We start from the raw sequence: 5,819 nt of genomic DNA, 5'->3' as shown, positions 1-5,819 counted from the left end.
TTTTTTTCCCTCCCCAGGTGCCTGTTGGGGCCTGGGTTTCAGCTGTCCACACCACAGCAGTGGGCAACGAGCTTAAAGCCCCTGATGGCTCTGGGCGCTGACTCTCACCAGTGGCTATGGATGAAGTCACAGGCGATTTGCAGATAATAATTTTTACATGAAGGTGACATATGTGAATCAGATTCCAAGAATACTATTCAGAATTTATAGACGCATAATTTTGGATATGGTTTGAGACACAAGTATACGAGAGTGACACAACATGAGTAATAAACCAAAGGTACTACTTTCTAAATCACTTTTAGTTAAACAGAGCAAGTTATAGCTTCCAAAAAAAATAGTCTAAGTCTATATAAAACTGAAATTTTTATTTTCTGTTTTGAGATCAAAATACCTTTTTCCCTATCTAAACAATCTCAACATTGAGGTAAACTGGATTTTGCTTAATATACTTTGTCAAACTCTGAAAAAATTTTAAGCCCTGCTTCATAGAAATTATCATGTTACCTACATATATTTCCATATGTTTCTTCCTTCAAAGACTACTAACAAATTATAGGCGTGTAATGGGACTTACCATGATACTACAAAAAATGTAAAAGTAATAAGTCACTTGTTTAAACGAAACATAACTGAATGATACATGAAATGGGATCATAGTATCTATACATATTACTAAGAGTTTAGAAATTAAACTTGCCATTAGAAAACATGGAGTGGCATCCACTTCTGAAATAGCTTGCCTCTGGAAACTCTATGAACTTTGAGAAATGATGAAGTTATAGAAGTGTTCAGGTCTTTTGTTCATAGGGTCGCTATGAGTTGTTTACAACTCGATGGCACTTAACAACAACAACAAAAACAGCAACATTAGAAAACACATTCTATTCCTTTTTTAGGAACAGAGGATCTAAAGTTTTGATGTTGTTGTTATGTGCCGTCGAGCCACTTGCGACTCACAGTGACCCTATGTACAACAGCCCTAAACTCTGTCCTGTGCCAATTGCACTGTCTCCAATACACCCATCCCGATTATCCCAGTCACTGAATCAATCCACCTCATAGAGGGCCTTCCTCTCCTGCGCTGTCCCTCCATGTCCCAAGCATGATGTCCCTCTCCAAGGACTGGTCCCTCCTTACAAATGTCCAAAGTATGTTAGATGAAGCCTCAGAATCCTTGCCTCCAAGGAGCTGCCTTTCCAGTTTGACCCTTTCCAGGATGAATCTGTTTGTTTTCCTAGCAGTCCATGGTACCCTCGATACTCTTCTCCAGCACCACACCTCAAAGCCATCAATTCTCCTTCTATCCTCCTTAGTCATTGTCCAACTCTCTGATGCATAACAAGTGATAGCAAAGACCATGGCCTGTATCAGATGCACCTTAGTCTCCAGAGAGACAGCATTGCTCTTTAGTACTTTGGAGAGGTCCCTAACAGCAGACTTTCCTATTGCAATACGTCTTTTAAATTCCTGAATAAAAATATTGTTATAAAAGCTCCAAAACTAGCAACCATTGCAACTTCAGTTACAGACTAAACCCAACTAGACATTTACTGTGACTGTGTAACTTCTTGCTTCAGGGCCTTCAGGATTTAAGCAAGGTAGCAATCCCTTCTCTGTGCCTCCTTTCTCCACTAAAAATATTCTCCAGAGTTTCCTTCTTCATAACTGTCTTTGGCAACATTCTCAAATCTTTTTAAACAAAAGAACCTGTTAAGGCAAGCAAAGAGATTCAAAGTGACACTACGTGTGATGTATGAAAACTAGAAAAAGATTATGAACTGAGGGAAAAATACCATTGAGCAGAATTTGCTTTCTATAGAAAACTAAGTAGGAAAAGTAAGAGGGCTTTTACCATGGGCTTTCTTCCAAACTGCTTTAAAGAGAGTTTGACCAAAATTTCAAACTCTGAAAAGGTAATGACTCTGGAGAGGAAGTGAGGGAAGCAAATAAATTATAAAGTACAGCAGTAGCTTTAGCTGTTAATGAGTCTCTTTGCTCTGGTGTTGACAATAGCAGTAAGATCTTTGTTGGTTTCAGCCTTCTCTGTGATCTGCTCAAATTGTCAATTTTGAGTATCAATCTCATTACCCATGTCTAGGGCCATATTTTTTTTATTTCCCAGGGTACTTCCCACTTGAGTCAAGCTCTCTTCCATTTCAACTTCTCTGGTATCATTAGTTATATGTTTAAAGTATCTACCACTGGCTCCCGTGGCTAAGGCTGGCCATTTGTCACTCATCCTGGCTATTTAGACACTACATTGTTAAGTGAGTTGTCTCCACCATGTCCCCATGTTTTTTCACAGGGCTTACCAGACTAAAAATTCTTTGTACTATTCATAGGCAGACACAAAGGCCACAGTACTTGTTGAGTTCGGCTAAAGTTTCCTCTGCCCCTCTCATGTCTTTATTTATTTGGTCCATACCCTCTTCTGTTCAGCTTAGTTGTTCCTCTTATTCTTCAAGCATCGTGATGGTCCTGATTTCTGAATCCTGAGACTCAATAGCTAATCTTAGCATTATACTGGTATGTTCCAGAGGCTCACTGGTTACCGATTTCTTATGCATTTCTTCTGCTGACAGATTATCCATGATGAATCAAAACCATTGATAATCACGCAAATGAAAATTGGTATCTCCCAAGAGCTGTGGTGACTTCTATCCTGAGGTAGTTCAGATACTCTAGACTGGACGTAAACCAGCGCACATACCATGGACTGCCTAGAGAACAAAGATGTCTGTTCTGGAGAGGCTGAAACCAAGCTGCTCCCTGAAGGCAAGGGTTTTGAAGCTGCATCTGATATACGTGGTTATGTGGCCAGGAGGGACCAGTCCTTGGAGAGGGACATCATGGGTGGAGGGACCGCACAGGAGAGGAAGACCCTGAATGAGATGGATTCACCCAGTGTTTGGGGTAATGGGGGTAATAGTATCAGAGGTGATGAGGTTGACACAAGATAGAGTTTAGAGCTGTTGTAAATAGGGTCAGTATGACTCGTAAGTGACACAAGGGCACATAACAACAGAAGAGAAAGTCATCAAAGACTATGGCCTTCAAGAAAGGTTACATCTCAACAACAACAACAACAACAACAACACAAAAACAGCTTTGCTCTGCTGCCAGACACCAAGGCCTGTGTGGCATAGTTGGCCCAGGAGATTCTTCCAGCCACTGCTTCTCCTGTGTCTGCTAAAGTTGTACTTATACTGTGGCCAGCAACAGAACCACTGCCTGCCAGGTTGAGGGGCTGAAGTTTTAGAGCACAATCTCACCCAGAGCACTTAGACCACTGCCACTGCCACCTGGAGACCGTGTTGTCCCACCTGGAGACCTCCCAGCTACCCCCCAGCACCAGAAGCACCAACATCACAGGTATTTGGGGTGAACACTGCTGTCTAGCCATACCATGTGGGACCCCTTAATCTCAAGCAGAAGGGGCTGGGCCAGGTCCAGTCTGTCTGAGATGCCATTTCTGGAAGGGAACAGGTTTCCTCTTTTGCTATTCAGGAACTTTGGGTGAAACACTCCTGGCAGACATTTGGCCCTGTGGGTGTTGGGCCAGGAAAGGAGAACAAATATACAGGTCCTTCACATAACATTACTATACTCCGGGTCATTATATAGTTACAATCCATCATCTACTAAGAAAAGAATAATATAATGTCAGGATAGCAGCAATCCACCTCAGTCATCATGAAAAAAACAAAATAACCCTTCTCCTAAAAGAGCAGACCCAGGGGAGCTCTGGTGGCCTAGTGGCAAGAAGTTGCACTGCAATCCCAGAGGAACACGGTTCGAATCCACCAGATGCTCTGCCGGAGAAGGAGGCGCAATATCCTCCTGTACCAGTCAGATCTGATTTGACGGTACACGCACACAAAATAATAAAATTTAAAAAAAAAAACAAAAAAACAAAAAAACAAAAGAGCAGACCCAATGAATACCCCAGATATAGAGAGCCAGAAGAAATATGTTGATGTGGAGTTATTTGAACAGCTACAGAAAAAGATACAAATGTTGGAAGAAACAATGGAAGCCAATAAGAGAGCAAATACCACAGAGACAACAATCCAGAAGAAATATATTAATGAGGAGCAAGTTGAACAGTTATGGAGGAAAATGCAAAAAGTGGAAGAAAGAACTGATAGTATAGATAAAGAGGTACAAGAACTTTAAAAAAAATTATCACAAGACAGGGCACATTTAACACAGTACTAGAAAGAACAGAAAAGCATGGAAATGCAACCCAGAATATTAAGACCAAAATGGCTGAAATGACCAACACGCTAGTAGGATAAGAAAGCAGAACTGAAGAGATGGAACAGAGAATCAGTGAGCTGGAAGACAAGAGCCTCATTAGAAACATACTAGAAGAAAAATCAGAGGAGACATAAAAATGAAAATATTAGAATCATGTGGGATGACAGCAAAAGGAAAAACACACATATGATTAGAATTTCAGAACAAGAAACGACAGGGAACTAAGTCACTGAGAAAACTGTGGAAGAAGTACTAGAGGAAAACTCCCTAGGTATTTTGAAGAACGACAAAATCCATATTCAAGAAGCACAGCGAAGATCAAATAGACTAGACTCACAAAGAAAAACATCAAGACATATAATGGTCATATACTCCAAGTGAAAAAATAAGGATAGAATACAAAAATCAGCGTGAGAAAAACAGTCACCTACTAAGGGGAAACAATTAGATTAAATTCTGATTTCTCAGCAGAAATCATGTGAGCTAGAAGACAATGGGATGGCATATACATAAAGTTGAAAGAAAACAATTGCCAGCCAAGGATCCTGTACCCAGAAAACTCTCCATCTAATATGAAGACGAAATCAGATCATTTGCAGAAAAGAAGGAACTTCAGGAATTTGTGAAAACATGACCAAAGCTACAAGGAATTTTAAATGAAGTCCTTCACATGATGATATCAAAGGAAAGTGGACAGACCATAGTAACCAGAAACAACAAAAGAAGAAACACAATAAATTTGTAACAGCAAAACCTGGCCTGACAATAATCATACTTAAAGGCAATTGCCTGAATGTGTCAATTGAGAGAAAAACAGTAGCAAAATGGATAAAAATCCGAAGCCCATCAATATGTTGCCTACAAGATGATGTTGTTGTTATGTGTCATCGAGTTCCTACAAGAGATCCTTCTAAAAAATGAAGAGAAAGATGGACTCAAAATCAAAGGATGAAAAAAAATATACCAAGCAAATGGCAACCTCAAAAAAGCAGGAGTGGCAATACTAATCTCTGATCAAATAAACTTCAAAATGAAAGCTAGTTTCAAAGATAAGAAATGGCATTACAGACTGATTAAAGACACAACAGATGAAAAACACATAACGTTGGTCAACATTTCTGCACCAAATGATAGACCCGCAAAATAAAACAACCGTTAACAGATGTGAAGAAAAAATAGACAGGATGATAATGGTAGGAGACTCCAACACACAACTATCATCAAGGATAGGTCAATTCAATAAAACTCAACAACAAAGATGCAGAAGATCTAAACTATGCAATCTACCTAATGGATGTATTCAGAGTATTACACCCAACTAAAACTCAATTCACTTTCTTCTCAAGTACACATGGTACATTCTCCAGAACTGATCATATATTTGGACACAAAGCAAACCTCAACAAATTAAAAAATATTGAAATAATACAAAGTATCTTCTCAGACCACATACCATAAAACTAGAAATTAATCCGATGCACACCCATGTTTATTGCAGCTTTGTTCACAATAGCAAGGAGTTGGAAACAACCTAAGTGCCCATCAACAAATGAATG

At 39.6% G+C, this 5,819-nt stretch overlaps 1 pseudogene; it reads right to left on the bottom strand.

Moving 5' to 3' along the window:
* Positions 1–1,975: 1,975 nt before the first annotated feature.
* On the bottom strand, positions 1,976–2,594 carry LOC102875998 (annotated as a pseudogene).
* Positions 2,595–5,819: the final 3,225 nt, after the last annotated feature.

Source organism: Elephantulus edwardii, unplaced genomic scaffold (assembly GCF_000299155.1).
Source record: "Elephantulus edwardii isolate Elephantulus edwardi_28Jun2011 unplaced genomic scaffold, EleEdw1.0 scaffold00019, whole genome shotgun sequence".
In the NCBI taxonomy this organism is placed as follows: Eukaryota; Metazoa; Chordata; class Mammalia; order Macroscelidea; family Macroscelididae; genus Elephantulus; species Elephantulus edwardii.
The sequence above is the reverse complement of the archived record's forward strand: the minus strand, read 5'-3'. Positions and strand labels throughout refer to the sequence as shown.